The sequence below is a fragment of the Platalea leucorodia genome (assembly GCF_965183815.1).
Source record: "Platalea leucorodia genome assembly, chromosome: 2".
NCBI classification, from domain to species: Eukaryota; Metazoa; Chordata; class Aves; order Pelecaniformes; family Threskiornithidae; genus Platalea; species Platalea leucorodia.
Window position 1 is genome coordinate 19,482,146 of NC_138824.1, and position 18,861 is coordinate 19,501,006.

General features: G+C 42.8%; 1 protein-coding gene across 1 annotated transcript in view; it reads left to right on the top strand.

The window, feature by feature from the left end:
* The first annotated feature begins 433 nt into the window (after positions 1-433).
* ZMYM2 (zinc finger MYM-type containing 2) overlaps positions 434-18,861 on the top strand; it is a 94,113-nt gene continuing 75,685 nt past the window's right edge. The window contains exons 1-2 of the mRNA XM_082335608.1: positions 434-520; positions 1,592-1,649. The gene's annotated coding sequence lies outside the window, so the exon portion shown is untranslated. The remainder of the gene's footprint in view (positions 521-1,591; positions 1,650-18,861) is intronic.

Here is an 18,861-nt window from a genome sequence, read left to right on the forward strand (position 1 = left end):
GCTCGGCGGTGGGGGGCGGAGAGGGAGAGGTGAGCCCGCGCCCCACGGCCGGGGCCGTAGCGTCCACAGGGACCGAGCGCAAGGCTGGGATGGGCAGCGCAACCTCCCCGCCGGCGGAGCGCGGCCGGCCCGGCCCGGCGGGCAGCGCAAACTTCTGCAAGTTGCTGCTGTCAAAGAGCTGCGCGGGAGCGCAGCCCTCGGGCGCGGGTAACGAGCCGGTGGGCAACGATCCGGGCTCCTCAAACCTGATGGATCAAAGTGGGAAGAACCCCGGGCATGCCCAGGAGGAAGATTGGCAGTTTATAGGGTCAACCGGCTGCGGGCGGCTCTGATGGATGGGCGGCCCGCCCACTCCGCTAGCCCGGCGCGAGAGCCCGCCCTCTGGGGGAGCCAATGGCGGGGCAGGGGGGCGGATCCCCCCGAGCTCGCTTGGCCCGGTTCCTCCTCCCCTCCGCTAGCAGCTGCGCTTCGCCCGGGACTGGACCGAGTTAGAGTTGAGACGCCGGAGGAGTAGCGCAGAGTGCGTGCGTCCCCCGCGGGGGGGAGGGGGGTGTCCGCGCCGGCGAGCGGTAGGGAGCCGGGTAAGGTGGGGGTGCGGGGTGCTGCGCCTCAGGGGCGGGCTGGCGGGCGGTTGGCGGCGCGGAACTGCCCCCAGGGCGGGGATGGGAGAGCAGCCGCCGTGCCTCCGAGCTACCCGGGCTAAGTACCCCACGGTGTCGTCGCCGCTGCCGCGCCGCCACCTCTGGCGGTGGCGGAGGGGGCGCGGGCAGCGCCGGGGGCAGCCCCGCGGATAACCATCGTGGCCTGGAGGTGGGCGACGAGGGTAAACGGGGGGGCGCCCGGGGGCAGCCCTGAGGGGGGGCAGGGGCATTTGGGGGAAGGGCCGGGTCTGCTTTAGCGCCTCCTATTTTAACTCCCTCCCTCCCTTCCCCGCCGGGCCCTGGGCTGTTGTTCTGCCCCGGTGCCTCCCCCACCCACCGCCCTCGCCGCCCCCCCGCGGGTGCCTCCCTCCCCTGCCCGGCGCGGCGCTCCGCGGATCCTGCCGCCGTCGCTGCTCCCCTCCCGTATTGTTTGGCTGGGTCTCGCTAATGGCGGACAGGAGGCGGCAGTGCTGCTGGCCGACTGCAGGGGGGCAAACCCGAGACCGGGGGCAACTGCCGCGGGAGCGTGCGGGGGGCCGGGGCGCTCGCCCGGCGCTGAGGCGCCGCCGCTGAGGGCCCTGCGACCCCCCGGGGCGCCGGTTCAGGGCCGCTTTTAGGCAAGTTAGCAGGTAATATTTGCTCCCCGCCGTGGGTGCCGCCGCTGCCTTTCCCCCCGCACTCGCTCGGAGAAGCCCCCGCTGCCGCTGCGCCCGGGGCGGCTCCTTGTCCCCCCGCCTTCAGCGGGGGCAGGCGGCGTGGGTGCGCTCGGGGAGCACCCCGCCGCCCCCGGGGAGGGCAGTTTTTATTTATTTAATTATTAAAAGGGTTGGGATTAAAGGGAAGTGGTGGGCGATGCAAGCGGTACCTGCCCTGGCCAGGCAAAGGAAACGCTGCTTGGGGGCGCTGCCTGCTCCTCGCTGCCCCGTGTTAACCCCATGTCTTTCCCTTAGGCTCCAGCCCAGTTTGGTGCAGCCTTGGCAGAGACCAACAAGGAGAGGGAGCTCCATTGTGAGTGTTATTTATGTATCTGTTTCTGCCTCTGCTAGACCTGCTTAGGGAGGGCTTGACCCACCCCCCCATATTCCCCGGGGGCAGGGGTAGCAGGAGGGGCCTCCAGGGTTGGGTGGGGAAATTCCTGGGTCCAGCAGCTGCTGCCCTGGGGCGAAGCCCCAGTAATGGCTGTGAGGCGGCTCCTCCTCGGGGTGGGCGCTGCTGCTGCAGACATCGCTCCTGCAATACCAACTCCGGCAAGCAGACGACGGGCTGCTGCCGCTGCTCACGTTACCCGGCTCAGGCGGGAGGGGGAGGGCATATTTCGGGTGCCCTCTAGAGTTTTAGAGCATGTATTAAAATCAGTGACGAGACACCTTTGGCCATCTTTAATTTTTTTCCTCTCTTTCTCCAATCCTGCGTCCTGCATATCTTGAGGCTAAGAAGAGGAATGAGAGGTTTAAAATAACGCAGCGATTTGCAGAGCGTACTCTGGCGTCTCTCCTGTGTGCGTTCAGACGGGTTCTTCACGCTCGCAGATCTGCTTGGGTGACTTTGTTGGGCGCCTTTGGCGGTTTGTGCGCCTTGGTGGGGCTTCTGAGCCATCTGCTTCGCCCCTTCCCCAAAAAGCTGGAAGTCACTGGGGAAACCCACAGCTTCTTAATAGCGAGCGTTTTCAGTGTTTCATCTGTGTGGGATTTTCAACGCAGATTGTGGTCTCTGTTGGGTGTTGGGTCGGCTAAGGAGAGGCTGCTTACCAGTCCCTGTCTGTGGGATTGGGGTGTGATTTGACTCTGGCTTGCGCCCGTTTTAACAACGAGGGTTTTTCTTTGCGGCACGGGGGATTCTGAAATCGCAAAGTAGTGCAGCGAAGGAGAAAGTAAGGCGGTGTGCGCATGGGGGGAGGCTTTGGGAGCCGAGTTTGGAGGCGGCCGCCGCCGCTAGAGGCCGCGGCGGAGAGCGCAGCCGGCCCGGCGGCCCTGGTGGGCAGCGCGCCGCCGGAGAACAAAACAAAAAGGCAGCGCCTGCCTTGCGCGCTGGGTCCTGCGCCTGGCTGCCGGGGGGATGCCGGTGGCGTAGTCCTACCCACCACTTGTATCTTGAAAAATTTATTTTTCTCCCTTTTTTTCTTCCCTTGCCACAGTAGATTTGCATAGCTTGCAACTTTCTTTGTTACTTTTTGGTGGCTTACATATATAAACAATAAGTGGTTCTCTGCAAAACCTCACTGCTTAGGAGGAGGGCATTAGGTTTGGATTTATTCTGAGCTTCTAAAATTACCAACCTCATGAAAGATGCTGAGAGTTTGTATGGCCTGTTACCATTAATAAAGTGGTCTGTTCTAAACCTTGGCATACTACTGTAATTCTGAAATTTTAATTGTAATTTTTTAACTCTTACTGTGTCTTGGATGTAAGGCTACCATCTAATTTTACTTCTGATTCATTATACATTCCAGTCTAACAGCTGTTCTGCTTTTTCTGATGCTTCTTCATGTTAAAAAAGTTACTTCTAAGAGTGATCAAGGCAAATAATGCTCTGGAAGGAGGGAGGCTGTTGTGTTGGAAGGGAGTGAAAAAGGATGTTGTGTACTGGAGCTGGTTTGAAAAAATTATTGCAGCTTTGTGTGGCTGCCTATGAAAAGATGAGAATGCTGCCAAGAACAGCTGTATAGCTAAGATTCAGTAAACCTCAATAAGCAGTTGCCAGCTGGTTTGTGAATTACACTAACATCTTGCACAAAGGCACCCTAGTTGATGGCACATTGTCCTCCTCCAACTGTGGTGGTGGTGGAACAGCCTTTTCTCTGGCACATGACTGGAGGTAAAAAGTGTGTCCTGTGGCACATGATGGGCCATGCTGGTGTGTGAGGGAATGTATTCGGCGCTTACTGCTGCGAGGTCAGCTCTAGGAACCAAACTCAGCCACAATTTGTAAAATGAAAGTGATGATGGGACATTATTAGGTAGTTAAACTAAATAACTTGTTTTAATAAAAGACTGTCCTAATTAGAGTATCTAATAAATTTGATTTATATTATTGTTATTAATCCTCTTTGACCCCAGATATATGATTGCATTCTACTGTTGCTTACCCTGGAATAATATGCTAAGAGGGATTTGCATCAGCAAGAATGTACAGATGTCAGTGAAAGCGAGTTTCTTTGTCTTCTGCAGAGCTTGTTCAAGTATATGGAGGGATGTTGGACCAAAAGTGGTACAACCTCTTTCAGATTTTTGCTGGCTTGCTTTCCTTTTTTTTTGTCCGGCATCATCATGAACAGTCTTGCATTGTTACAGTAGTTTTCATTTTGGTTTGAAGGACTAAATGCAGAATTACTGAAGTTCTACCATCTTGTGTCAGAATTTGCAATCAATTGATATACCCTGCAACGAAAGCAGAATGAAGAGTTCTGTGAAGAATTTGTATCAAGTATTGTTACTAATGGAAAATCCATTCTTTGTGGAGAACTGTTTCTTTTTTCCAGAAGACATGTACATAGCAAATAACAATGAACTCAACCTAGCTGTGGAAAGGGATTGGAATTTGAAGTTCAGAAGAGTTCAAAAGACTAGTAAGCTGTCCTTCTGAGAAGTTTGAGGTAATACTTGCCTCAGGAGGCTCTTAATGCCGCGTATGCTACAGGATTTTTGTTGTCTGATGAAATTGCCGAGTTTAACTTAACAGTTGAAAGCACTTTTTTTGCAACTTCTTTTTAACTTTAACTTAGTTTCAGTGAGTTAATCTTACTAGGTGAATGCTCCAGGAGGATAACTGGGTTTCTGAGAGATGAGAGTTCAGAGGAAACTTAGCTTTTCTTCCATACTTGTAGCCTACCATGCATGCTGCTGGCAGATGTGGCTGGCAGTAGATGCTGACTTGATAGATGAATGATCTGATCAATTTAGATGCTAGTATTAAAATTTTTCATTTTGGACCAAGATTTGTGGGTTTGTCAGATAGTGTTTTGTACTTCTAAGACAAATTTTTGGTAGAAGGGAGCACTGTCAGACTTCTAGAATGCAGGTGCACAGCATGTCCTCTTCAGTTAACACTTTGACTATATTGATTTTATATCGTAGTTTCCCAGCTGCACATTGGCTTCCAACTCTTCTTTGTTGCCAATGCTGCGTGCATTCGTGTAGATGCACTTGAATTGGGCTATTGATCTTGCCACCTTTTTTGGGGGAGAAGCCCCAATGCCTGTGTGACTGTTCTCCGGTGCTTCTGTGGTTCCTAGCACATCAACAAGCCTTGCATCTTTGCTGCTGTGTGGATCTCCATCCCTTACCCCCACTGAGATGGCCAGGGAGCATTCATGCTGCTCTGGGTGGCTTGGCTGAATATGAGCTGGCAGTGTGCCCAGGTGGCCAAGGCCAGTAGCATCGTGGCTTGTATCAGAAACAGCATGGCCAGTAGGATTAGGGAAGTGATCACCCCCCTGTACTTGGCACTGGTGAGGCTGCACCTTGAGTACTGTGTTCAGCTTTGGGCCCCTCACTACAAGAAGGACATCGAGGTGCTGGAGCGTGTCCAGAGGAGGGCAACGAAGTTGGTGAAGGGTCTAGAGCACAAGTCTTATGAGGGGCAGCTGAGGTAACTGGGGTTGTTTAGTGTGGAGAAGAGGAGGCTGAGGGGAGACCTTATTGCTTTCTACAACTACCTGAAAGGAGGCTGTAGCGAGGTGGGTGTTGGTCTATTTTCCCAGGTAACAAGTGATAGGATGAGAGGAAATGGCCTCAGGTTGTTCCAGGGGAGGTTTAGATTGGATGTTAGGAACAATTTCTTCACTGAAAGGGTTGTCAAGCATTGGAACAGGCTGCTCAGGGAAGTGGCTGAGACCCCGTCCCTGGAGGTATTTAAAAGACGCATAAATGTGGTGCTTAGGGACATGGTTTAGTGGTGGACTTGGCAGTATTAGGTTAACAGTTGGACTCAATGATCTTAAGGGTCTTTTCCAACCTAAATGATTCTACGATTTCAACTCCACTTACTTAAGTTGTTTTGGAGATTTAAGGCTTTTGTCTTCTGTGACCTTCCAGAAATTACCAATTTCAAGACAAATTAAATATTTAATCCGTGAAACTCGGTGCCACTAGAGTTCAATAGGATTCACACACATGCACACACAGAAAATTTGATGATATGTCTGTATGGATGAGAACGTCAACAGTTGCATTAGATGAGGTCAACGATTGTCCTTTATAGACAGGTTAGATCATAACTGTCTACTGAGGGATTCTTGTACCTTCACCTGAAGTATCTTTTGGATTGGATATGTGAATGATGAAAGTTGTTTTCTTATTCCAGTTTGCTGTGAGAACAAAATTATTTCAATCAATGGGTATAATACAGATGACAAATTCAGATTTTACTAGTCCAACATAATTAAAATCGACAGAGATTATTCAGTTTTGTGGTCAACTGAGTGTCCAGTGACATGATTGCCACCAATGTATTTTTCAAACTGCTCTGTGTTTGGAGGGTATTCACGCTTTGTAAGTTTGTCCTAATGCTTAAGCACTCCGCATTCCTCTGTGTTTCCCAAGCTTTTTGGAGCTACCTTCGCCATAAATTCCTTCTCTGCCCCTTCTACCATCAGCCACTGGAGAATATTCTGATGGGGGTGGCAGAGATTCATCACTGAGGCAGGGGCACAGAAGCAAGTGTTTGGTGCTCCGAACAGAGTAGTTGCAGTAATGGTTTGAAATGTACTCCGGCATTACAAGTGCTCTCCCCAGCCATATTGAGTGTCAGTAGCACAAGAAGATTGTGGTGGGCTTTTTGTTTGCTTTGTTTAAGTTTGAGATGAGACTACTTAATCGTGCATTGCTGTTGTGCAGAAATGATGGTTTGAGATCTCTAAAATACTTAATATGTTACTGCTTTAATGAAAATAAATTAATTAGGCACTCTGTACTTAACTGTACATTAAGGTTTATGAACTTTTTTCCTTGACTCATACAAGACTATCAGAATCCTTCAGTTTGTATCACTGTAACTTTTAAAAGGCATAATACCTAAATTTGTGTACCTAGTCTATCAAGGCATAGTCCCTGCTCATATGTTTTAATACTTACCGACACATGCGGAGCAGGATGTCGTCTTAATTCCACATTTTCCTCTGTTTAATAGATTGTGCAAAGTAGTGATATACACTTGGTCACACTCTGATAGGGCAACAACTGCTTAGACACTTGCACCATAGCTCACCAATCTAACTCTTGGGAGGCCAGCAAAGAAAGCAGATCGTTAGGAGAGGACAGTGGCATTATGGAAGAGTTCGTATTGGTTTCTAGATGCAGTTTCCTCAGTTCTTTTGTTGTGAAAGATGGCATTGGAAGAAGATGGTAAAATTGGGCATAACCCATAGAATAGCTATGGGCCTGATTTTCCAATTTAGGCCTCTTACGGCTCATAGTCTCTCTTAGAAACATGGACTTGTTTGTTTTTCTCCTGCAGACTTTTGTTGCAAGCATATTGGCATCTTGTGTTCCTTTAGGCTATTCTGTGCAATATAATGGTACTGAACTTTAAACAAAAGCCCACTCATGATCCAACTATCAGGTTTTTTTTTCCTTCCCACCTGCCCTTGAAAGTTTAACCTTGGTGAAAACCTTAATTCTTTCTGGAGTTCCTTTTCTTTAGATCCCTGTAAGACCTCTCTAGTTTGGCATTTACCCTTAGTACTACATCAAATTCCTCTAAAAGTTATTTTGTTCATCTCGGTCATAAACTCAGCTATCATCTCTATATGGATGACCTTCAAGTCTCTCTTCCAGACTTGCTGCCTTCTGTACCAGCTAAATCTCAGTGTGTGCTTCTGACTTCTCTTTGTGGTTGTCTGACCTTTAGCTCAGGCTACTATCGCAGAGGCAATCCTTCCTCCTCAAAAGGAAAACCCTCCGTGCTGTCTGTCACTTGTGGACGGTGTTGTCATGAGATCTTTGGTTTAAGCCCGTAATTTAGCCCTTGTTTTAGACACACCACACGCTACTCTTCTAACAGACTGCAGATTTTTTCTGCATAATAAGTTGTCTCTTAAGTGTTAATAAACAATTAAGTGTTCGTTATGTAGTTGTTAATAGATCACATGACTAAATCTCATACTTTGCCTTTGGTCTCTGTATCTTGTGGTAACAGTTTTTCTTACGGTTGTGGTAAAAATGGTCCTGCTCTGTTGATATGGATTCAGAATCCTGAACAAGAGTGCTTTCCTCATCTTCTGCTTTGACTGTCTGGTCTTTTTAGATCTTTTACGGTTGTAGAAGTAACATGTTACTTGCCTTTAATTTAAAGTTGGAATTTAGCTGTGAAGGGTATTATCTATCTGTTGTTGTTGTTAATGAGATTTTAGGTGCTGTTTAAAAAGTGACATCATGGCCAGTTAAATGCTATTGTTCGTTCTTCTCTGATGCTCCTCATGCTTGGAGAAGTTCCCTATATGCACCCTTTAAGGCAGTTGCAACCTGGTAATGCAGAAGAAGCTAACTTTAGGAAACAAAGCCTACTAAAATGAAAACCAAACCACCACCTTTCCTGTCACTCTGGGACTCAAACACACCATCTTAGAACAAGAGCTAATTCTAACCATTGTTTATGGTGGTGCTGTTTCCTTGTATTCTCCTTTTTGTCTCTCTCCATCTGTTGTCCCTTTGAACAAAGAGCAAAAAAGCTAAACATGTCTTCTCTGTACAGTGGCTAGCATAATGTGGTCTGTAACTTTGGCTCCTAGGAGCATGTGATAAGACTTGGAATATATGGGTGTGGTATCATTGTCTTGTCTTTTCTTTTCTCTCTCTTTTTTTTTTAAATGTGTGTGGAAAGGAGAAAGTGTTCTGTTATACCTGAAATCATTTCATCATTTTGTTTGTGCAAGAATTGATAATTAATATACCAACCTATATATGTTCAAGAACTCTTACTAAGCTGGAAGAATTTACCAGACATCTTTTGAATCAATAGCTGGTATTTCTGTGTGCATGGGTTTAGGGGAGTTTTGTTTATTTTGTTTTGCTTGTGGTGGTTGTGTTATTTTGAAAAACGTTCATTCAGAAGGTGAGGTTTTGTTCTGGTAGATGGTGCCTCATTAAAGAAGCCAAGTAGTATCTAGAAAGGCCAGGTAAGAAGTTCTCTAACACTTATAATAAAAAAATGGTTGTAATTTAGAAGTGACAGAAAACGGAGAGTGCAACAAAACTTTTTTTTTTTTTTTTTTTTTTTTTTTACTGGACACAAATGTTGGCTATATCTTGGAACTGTTGCCATTGCAACTGTGTTTGGCCATCATTATGTATACTTCTGTCCAAAGAATTAACAAATAGAAATACTGAGATGGTCTGACTAATATTGTGTATGGTACAGCAATTATGATCAGAACTAAGTCTAGCATTTTTTAATAATTAAAAAGAACTGGAGAGTTTGGAGAAGACATACAAGAATTACTTAAGGAGTGGAAAACATGCTTTCTATTAACAGACTTTAGAAACTTGGTCTATTCCTCAATTAAAAGAGAATAGATTAGGGTGTGACTTAATCCTGGTCTAGGAGTGACTATGTGCCCAATAACATATTAGATAATAGGGTGCTTTTCCCACCCCTGCCCCCAATTAGTTAAAGGCTTAATTTCTTAGTGCTGATTATTGCCTAAGCAATACAAATTCAGACAGGGAACAGTGTGTAGCCTTTCAGCTGGTAGGATAACTAAGAGTTGGAATAACTTATTGAGGCATTACTTTCTTTAGGCAAAAGTTAAGGAGGATTTGAAAAGCTCCCCACTAGCAAAGTTAGGTTTTTTTGTTTTTTTGTTTTTTTTTAGGCTTGGAATATGCTTTATGTTATGCAGGTCTTTATTCCAGTTGCAGATTTGGACTCAAAAGACAAAATACTGGCTTAGAACAAATGCTGTATAGTGTATTTTTCATGGAGTTAAATTCAAACAAGCTTATATGCTTGGTTGCATGACCATTTAAACCAGCCTAACTTAGGGTTGTCATTGTCCTCTCTTCTTTGTACCAACACTGGCCTTTTCTGTTTCTTTTTTTGGGAGTCAGTTTAGCTCCATGAATCATCACAATGAAATTTTTTTTCAGGGGAGCTGTGTAGGTGTTGGTTGTTTGCTCTGTTTTTTGTATTTCAGCTTCCTACCACGTTGGCTCCCATGGCAGACTGGCTGTTGGGACCTGTGAACAGTTAGTGAGAAAGGGGGAAAGAGTTGTGCTGGAGAAAGTGGGAGAGAGGAGTGGGAATTCAAAACCACAATAGTCCTGTCCTAGACTGGATGTGGTTTGTTGTTGTGGAACTGCAGCCTTAGCAAATACAATATGCATGTAGTTGTTTAAAAATAAAGCTACCTTTTACTTTTTAAAACTAGCTCAATAAACTGGAGCCTTGATTGCATAATGTAACTTACAGCCAGCCAGCGAGTGCAGCTGTGAAAACCTATCATACTTGCCTTGCTGACCATATCCATTCTTGCCTTGGATCCCATTTCCCATCAACCTTACCTCATCATAGAACTTGAACTATTTTGTGGTTACTTTTTATTTTCTTCCCGTTCCTTTTTTATCTCATCTATGATGTTAAGATTTTCTTTCCTTTGTTATACTGTAGCTTCATTGGCTGTTTACTTGGTCATAGTCTATGTGGGTTTCTCTCCTATATGTGGCGTAATATTCACATACTCTCTTAAATTTGGTTTTGCTGTTCTGAATTACTAGATGCATTAAATGCTAGTCACTGCAGGTAGATTGTATTGAAGAAGCTTGTCCATACTGGGCCAAAAATACTAGGTTGTTAGCTGATAACTTGGGTATTTCTTACGGATGAAAAATCTGGTTGAGACTACTAGCTGATGTTATTGTTAGACAAGGAACATGGTCTATCTACAAACTCCTTGTTAATTTACGAACTATGGTGTGACAGTTTTTCCTCTTTACAAGCACGTGCAAAAGTAAAAAGAAAGGATTTTTAAAGCATTAGTAAAAAAGATGTGTGCAATCAGGCACTGAGAAAATGGGTACGGTATTAGGCATGGCGGTTACCAGTTACCCTTGCAGAGTTACTTATTTCATGGGCTGTATGTATACACACGTAGACTGCATGCTAGTTTAAAATAAAAATTTTAAAAAACCCAATGAAATAAGAGGAAGCACTAATGAAGAATAGCATGAAAAGTCCTTGTTGACAATTAGTAAAGCATCTTTGTTTCCAGAATGTATGGCAATAGTACAGACTGGGCACCGATAGGATAGAAGGCTGCTTCGGGTAGCCCTGGTGGACAGCAAGTTGAACATGAATAATGTACCCTTGCAGGGATGAATGCAAACAGCATGCTGGGCTGAGTTAAGCAAGACTGTAGCCAGCAGCTTGAGGGAAGTGATTGTTCCCCACTGTTTGATATTTGGGAGACCACATCTACAGTGTTCAGTCCAGTTTTGGGTAGACCCAGTTATAATAAAGATACTGATATACTGGAGTGAGCCCAGTGGAGGGCCGCCAGATTAGAGGGCTGGAACACATAACGAAGAAGGAAAAGCTGAGAGGGATGGGTGTGTTCAGCCTAAAGAGAAGGCTGGAGGGACATGTTACTGCTGTCTTCAACTAATTAATGGGAAAGTACAGAGAAGATGAAGCCAGGCACTTCTCAGAGATGCATGTTGATAGGCTGGCAGGTAATGGGCATAAGTTGCAACAAGGGAAATCCTGAATAGCTAAGGTAATCGAACACTAGAAGAGAGTGTCCAGAGAGGCTGGGAAATCTGTATACTTACAGATACTCACAACTGTGTTGGGTATGACCCTAACAACCTGACTTAACTTCAAAATAGATCTCATTTCTAATTTGTCACTGCTCTGAGCTAGGGTGGGTTTGATCAGGTGATATCCAGAGGTCCCTTCCAACATCAGCTATTCTATTAAACTTGCAGTGCTTAAGCTAAGTCTGATGTCATTTAGTGATCAGGAAGATGCTCTCCATTGATATGCAGTATTTTACTGTAAGTTAATTTGAACGCTCCCTCCCCAACACCAAAATAGGAATTTATGCTGTTTGGGTAAAATTATTAATAAAATGTAAATGCATGAAATAGTCTTTAAAAACTGCTTCTGAAAATTGCCTTAAATGTACTGACTAAAAAAAATTGTATTTTACAGGGAAAGTTAACTTCTTAACAGATTCAGTGTTACTGTAGTTAATAAATTGGTCTGTTTCTGAACTTGTAGTTATCTCATCCTCTCGCACTTGAGATTTCTCTTGCTCTTTCCTGTCTCTGGTTGTTTTTTCAGATTTGATTGGTTTATACGTGATTGGCTGTACCCCCAATTTCTTGTAAATTACAAATTTGAAAGATTGCATGCTATTTGTGTGTATTAGGTGTGTACAGATTAGTATAGTCACTATAATCATGATACAACTGTATCAAAAGTATAGCCAATGCAACTATACCTCTTATGAAAGACAGAGAAGTAGAATATTTTTCTTAGTTATAGAGCTTTTTTTCATTAGTATCTATACTAAATTTGTAGTGTTTGCTCTAATGCATCTGTTAACGAGTACTTCCAACCCTGCTTCCTAGAACCTGTAATAATTAAATGCTGTTTTAAAGGGATTATACATTTTCTGTGTTACTATCTCAATTTAATTTCTTGAATGCTAGCAAAAGCTAGGGACTTCATAGATTTGAATTCTCAATTAATCTTCATTGGTCCCTGTGGAGCAAGAGTAAGGCATGTTTTTAAAACGTGTGCTGTGACCCACTGACATTTATCGGTGGCCTGTATTCCATTGCCCAGTCCAGACATCGAAGTAACTTTACTATTCTCAGGTCTGTTGCTGATCTAGCCATTCAGTATGTATTTTTTTCCTACTAAGTGTTACATTTTTTAAAATTAAGATATGTCAAATTACAATTTGGCCTCTTTGCATGCTGTATTAAGGCCACTTTCTACTATTTATTTTTCAGTGTTTTACTTGCCCTTTTCCTATTTTCATGTCTCTAGCATAGTGTTTCTCTACTGTTACTGTACTGCTACCTTTCCACTTAGGTCATCTTTCAAGTCTGTTGCTGTGGTCTAGTGTTACCTACTTTCCTGGAAATAGATATGCATTTGGATATAAGTAATAGATAAGCATTTAGATACAACTTCTTCTGTGGGTCCTTTGGTTCTTTGTCTTGTTTCACCTTTCTATTCCATTTATAGTAAAGGATATTCTTAAGCAGCATGGTACTGCTTGAGTAGCAGAGAGAGAAAATTTACTGTCTACTGCATTACACATAACGGCTTTTCAGGCTAGAAGTGGTGCAGGGCTCTTGCTGGTCAGCACCTTTTCGTGATTAAACAGCCATGAAGTACATTGAAAGTGTGTGTATAAGGGGGGCATACATGTCAGTATGGCTGGTCTAAAATTTATATATAGTTAGTCAACATTATGGTTTTGATTTGCCATGAACCGCTATGCCAAGCGCTGCTTATTCCCCTATGAGTAGTCTTGAAAATGATAGGTGCTTGGTGTGGGTACGCTTGCATTGAAGATTGACTCTGAATAGAATCGAATTTGGGATTGACCCTGAATTTTGATTCCACTCGTGCATACAGGGGAGCAATTCTCAGCACTGGTTGAGTAGGAAGACTCAAGGAAGAGGCTGTGTTAAATAAAGGTATTCAGATGTTCCTGGAAACATCAGTTGGAAACCAGATGTCAGCATTCACATGTAACACTGGTGGCTGCAGTGCAGTTAAGGTGCTCAGGAGATACAGAAGTTTGCATGTTTTCAGTAAGCTTTAGTTTGTGTGTAAATAGTTTCTCTTTTGAATAAACCCAAAACTTACTGACTCAACTGCTTAAAAATATTTCTTTCACTACGTAGATCTTGCCTTTTTACTGTCCTTAGTTGCCCTCTTTGCTGGATTACAGGTCTCTGTATGCCTATGCTTTTCTCTTTAAATTTCCTGAAATCTGCGTGACAAGCACATTTTGGGTGTTACATAATGACTTTTAGTAAGGTAATTTCTTCAATCCATACAACTGGTTTGAAAATCTGGGGAAAGAGTGAAATTTGAAGCAGCTCCAAACCTAGTGGAAAATAAATCCTGGAGTAATGTCTCTAGGCTGAAGTAATGAGACCTCAGGCTTTTGTAATGGTGGTACTCAGACAATGGGTAGATTAGATTTGTGGACCTAAACTTAGTATCCTGTTCCTGAAAGCTCTCACCTATGTTCTGAAAAACAGTGATAGAAATACATTGAAGGGTTAATGTTAAATGTTACTCAGACTCTTGGTTAATATTTATAATAAACTTGTATAATATTTTAAGAAAGACCCTTGTTTTACTTTGGTGTTGTGAATACTTGCACTTGAGTATAGCCCTAAGTATGCAAGTATTTATGTTGAACTCACTAGCATGATTTGTGTGTGAAGCTGGTTGACTGATTAAATAGTTGTGGCCTTAATGTAGTATGTTAGGTTTGCTTAAAGTCTTAAAAGTTTCAGATACCCTACTGATTGTGACCAGTGGATATACATGTGTTTTAATGTTCAGTCTGTTGCTGCTTGCTTTGTTGTCAGTTAGCACGTGCATTTTGGAGTGTTTTACAGAGTATTTGCTCTCAGGGTAGTGCAGTTCAGTCTGTGGCTATTGGCTTGTCACTACTGTCCTGCCTGCTGAAATGATCTCTACACTGAAGTTCAGAGCTGTGGCACCAACCTTGTTATGTTCAGGCACAGCTGTTAAGTGTGCACTGAGATTTTTGTTTTGGGGAACTGATCCGGCTGGAAAAGACTTCTGCAGGAAGGTGTCTGTCAGCTGGATCAGCTTTTGTCTGGTTATGTGTGTGGTTGCAGAAACAGCTCTGCCACATGATAGCATAACAAAACGAGTCTGTGGCCCTGATAACTAGGTGGACCTTCAGAAGTGTTAAAATTTTTGTAGAAGTCAGAGATGTAAAAATTGACAGTAAATCAGAGCCACTGCATATCCGAGGCATATTGGAGCATAAAATGCTAGGGTTGATGACTAGATATCCCTCAAGAAGGATACAAGGAGGAAAAACCAAACCAAAACAAATGCCCACCAAACCAAAAATGCTGAATGTTTATAGTAAGAATGTTTAACAAAAACGGTTTTATTGTGTGGTTGCCTGTGGTAAGAGTTTTATATCTGATGACCCAGAAGGGCCCTGCAACTCCCTTTTTTCTAACATAGAGTTCTACTCACATAGGTAGGTGTCTGTCCATACACAGGGTATAATATTCACCACCCAAATTGAGACTGGACTGCAGTAGCAGCATTCAGATTTAGCTTAAAGCAGGCTTAAATTGCAACCCTTTAAAAATGTTGTATTACTTCTGCTTTTCTAGCATTTTTCAGTCCTTAGGAGTGGGTATAGTTAGGCTACTAGATTGCGTCAGTTGCAGTGTAAAACAGCTGCCTGAAGGTGATTTTAATTGGAGTGGTTTACTTTGCTTTTGGGGTGAACTGTGGTATACGTTTGGGCAGCCACTGGGGTTCAGTTGATGGTTCATACCCCAAGAAAGCCATGGTATGTGGGTTGCATCTGGTTGTGTAGGGAATGAACATTTCTTAGTTGTAGCAAGACGTTACAGCATACTCTTAAGTTAAGCTTGAGAAAGAGCTTCTTGGTCGCTGCGTACAGTCTTTACAATAGACTCAGTTTTTGATCATCAGACTTAGAAAAGTCAAATGATAAAAAGTGACTTTCTGTAATAAGGAAGGATAAGAACTCTTAGAAGTTGCTGAATTAAGGAATTAAATGATGTTATGGTCAAGGAAATGTCAGGGTCAGGAATTGATCATTAGAACTGTATAGGCTCACACAACATTGAGGTGCATTCAGATTAGTCTCTTATCTGATTATTTTGCCTAAATGTTGACACCCATCCCCCAACCGAAGTCAGCCTGACAGCCATAGGCCAAAATTCATATTTTGGGTAAGTGGATAAAGCTTCCATGAGACTAGTGACGTTTCTTCTGCATGTGAGAATATTATTATTCCTCTACTAGGTTAGATTAATTGCTGTACTAGTTTAGTAGACAATTCAGTAACCTGTTTGCAACAGTGATGTCTAGGACTAGAAACTTGGCAGTGATAGCATGATTTTTCTGCAGGTGTATGCTGGTTTTCAGCAGCTGGCTGGTGAAGGACTTCTGTAGAGTTGCCTTTGGACCACTGTGTTTAACAGTCATCAGTGGATTTATTTTCATGTTTGCCAATCTCTATTTGAACTGGTTGCATTTCTGGCCTCTGCAGCCTTCTATGGCAGTGATTCTCACAATTAAGAAGAAAATGTTTTCCTGCACAATAGATTAGGAAAGCTACTTAATTGTTTCACTGGGTGCCTTTTTGTTTGTGTGTTTTAAGACACTATTGTCTATTTTTTTTTTCTTGTGGATTTATCATCTTCCTTGAGTTGTCTGTCTTTTCCAATGAGAAGACTTTTCCTTTAATATAAATTGTTTATGTAACTCATCTGTTTTCGCCTTTCTGTGTAAAGGGGGTGACCTGAACATCTCTTGATAAAAACCATAGTTCACCAGCATCTTGCTTATGTAGTGACAAATGTGTTCTGTATTGTTCTTGATTCTTCTTTTATATTGTTTCTCCTCTTTGGTTGTTGATGATGGAGTAGATTCGATTTCAAAGAGTGGAAGAGTTGCAACTTGGATCTTAGACTTCCACTTTAGAGGAACAACTATTTTTGTAGTTACCCTTTTCTCCCTGTTCATTACCTTGCATTTATCACTAGTGATTTTGCCTATTGTACTGTCTGAGCATTCAGCACTGTGATATCCTGTAGTTCTTTACAACCAGTTTCTGTTTTCAGCTGCTGGGAATAATTTTTTATGATTAAGAAACTCTCACTTTGGTAGTCACTGTCTCTTATGGTTGACTTATGTGTGTTGACCGGTATTGTTTTATTTTGGAATCCCTCTGGTAATGTCTCTTTATTGTCATAACAGCAAACAACACGTGGTATTTTCTGCTTTAAGTAATTAAAAATCCCCCAGAGAACCCTTTCCCAAATCTTTATTATAGATAACTACCACTGCAGTCTCTAGTGCGGAATGTGTTTGAATGCCTTTTGGAATTCTTAAGTGCTGTGTACCAGTTCAATCAGGGTTGGTCAACACGTGTGTGAACCCTTCAAAAGATCTCTGCAGTAGTCCTGTGAGGGATTACTTTTTCTTTGCAAAATCCATGTTAATTCTTTCCTCATATATTATTTTCTCTTTTGTATATTTATTCAGCTGTAGTGTTTATCAGTCTGTTTAGTGATGGAGATGGGACTGTAGTCTGTAATTATTTGGGTAATCATTATCACCTTCTGCTTAAGTAACTGGTTACAGATACCGAAATATAAAATTTCTGACTGTTTTTAGAAATCTTGAGTGAATGCCATGTGGCCCTAGTGATTTGTTCTAAAATACTCCTCTATTAGCACTTTGATAAAACATTTTTCCTCTGGTTTGAACCTTAGAGGAAGAGCTTAGATGTCATCTTTCCTGATCTTTTCCTTACTGAATATCAATGCAAAGAGTTTATTCTGTGTTTTCTGCTGAGGTTCAGGCTTCTTGGATACTCTTTAGGAAAATTTTACTGTTTGTAAAATTGGCAAGAATTGGCGTTTTAAACAAACCTTTGCTCTGACATAGCTCAGTAGCCTGTCTTGAACCATGACTAGCTAAAGGTAAAGCATAGGGCAAATGTATATGAAACGTCTGCCTAATACAATTCCGGCATCTTTTTAGCTTAGAGACTTCCTGATAGTAGTCTTTATGTTTTTTTGAGGGTCTTTGTAGATTGGTGGTATACTTAATATGGTGAGTTTTTAAATGGCCTTCATGCTCTCAAGAAGACTTTTGTTCTTCTAGCTGCTCCATTTCATTTCCTTTTAACTGGGTTTCTCACACTTCAGTTGTTCTCCTTTTTGAAGTCAAATGTTGAAGCAATTAATTTTTTTTTTTAGTCCCCTAGGAGTGTAAATATGTTCTTCTGGAGTGCTATCTGGATAATTATGTCTTGAACTATGTTGCCTGGCTCAGGATTAGATCAGTTGTTGGTTTTCCTCCTGTTAGTCTTCTAGGTGGTTACAGTTGGCTGTGTCATAAGAATTTGTCTCCGTCATTCAGTGGTGGGGTTTGGTTTTTTGTGGTTTCATTGGGGGGTGGGGTGTATTTGTTTTTGGTTTTTTGGGGGGGGTGGGGGGTGGGGATCTGCCCTCTTCCCCTAGTCTGCACAACAGTAGTTGAAGTCTTCAGTTACCATTTGCAGTCTCTCATGTTCCACTTATCTCACATGTGCTGTCACTGTTGAGTGGAAGTAATTGATAGTGTACCATTAATACACTATTTCTTCTAGTTTGCATATGGAATTTAAATGTAGCACAGTAGCTGTTGAGGTAAATAGTTAGGATACTGTGCTTTCCTAGCAGAAAGTACTGTTCCTTCATAGGGAAATCAATCCCTCTCTTATTCCTATGTTTGTACCTTAGTATAATACTGTCTCCTGAATCTTGTTCATCCATTCACTTTTGAGATGTCTCAGTTATATATTTTCTCAAAAACAGTCTTTCAAGTTTTCCTTTTTTATTTTTAGGCTTTTAGCCTTTAAATGGAAGCACTTGTACATGCTGGTCCTGCTTTGGATCTCTGTTTCAAGTGCCCTGTGCTGGTGGAACTGTAGTTCTGGCTAGATTTCAGTGATTCCTTTTGATTTTTGTGACTTCGCTCCAAGTGTACATAACCATGACTGTGTTCTTCTGTCACCTTCATCCCAGGTGTTATTAATGGCACTTAGTAAAGGCTTTTAAATTCCAGTTTCTGCTTTTGTTAAAGTGGAACAGATTTTTTATTTATTTATTTATTTATTTTTAGGTAGACACACACCCCACCCTAATTTCTGGAATTCATTATAAACTTTAAACTCTCTTTTATCATTCAACTCTGGAGTTAAGACTTGACCTTTGAAGCATTACCTAGCTGGCTGTCTTAAAAGCTGTAGTATTTGCCATCCTTCCAGAGAAGTGCCTGTATTTTGCCTTTTTCTTCCAGCAGTTAAGCCTTGAATGTAGCTATGGGATTGTAATTTATTTCATCACGGAGGTTTTTATAGATAAGTGATGTAGCCTAATTTAAAAGAAGAACACAGAAAGCCTGGTTCAGGAAGGACTGGTGTATATTGGTAGAGCCTCTGTTTCCATCCAGCTGC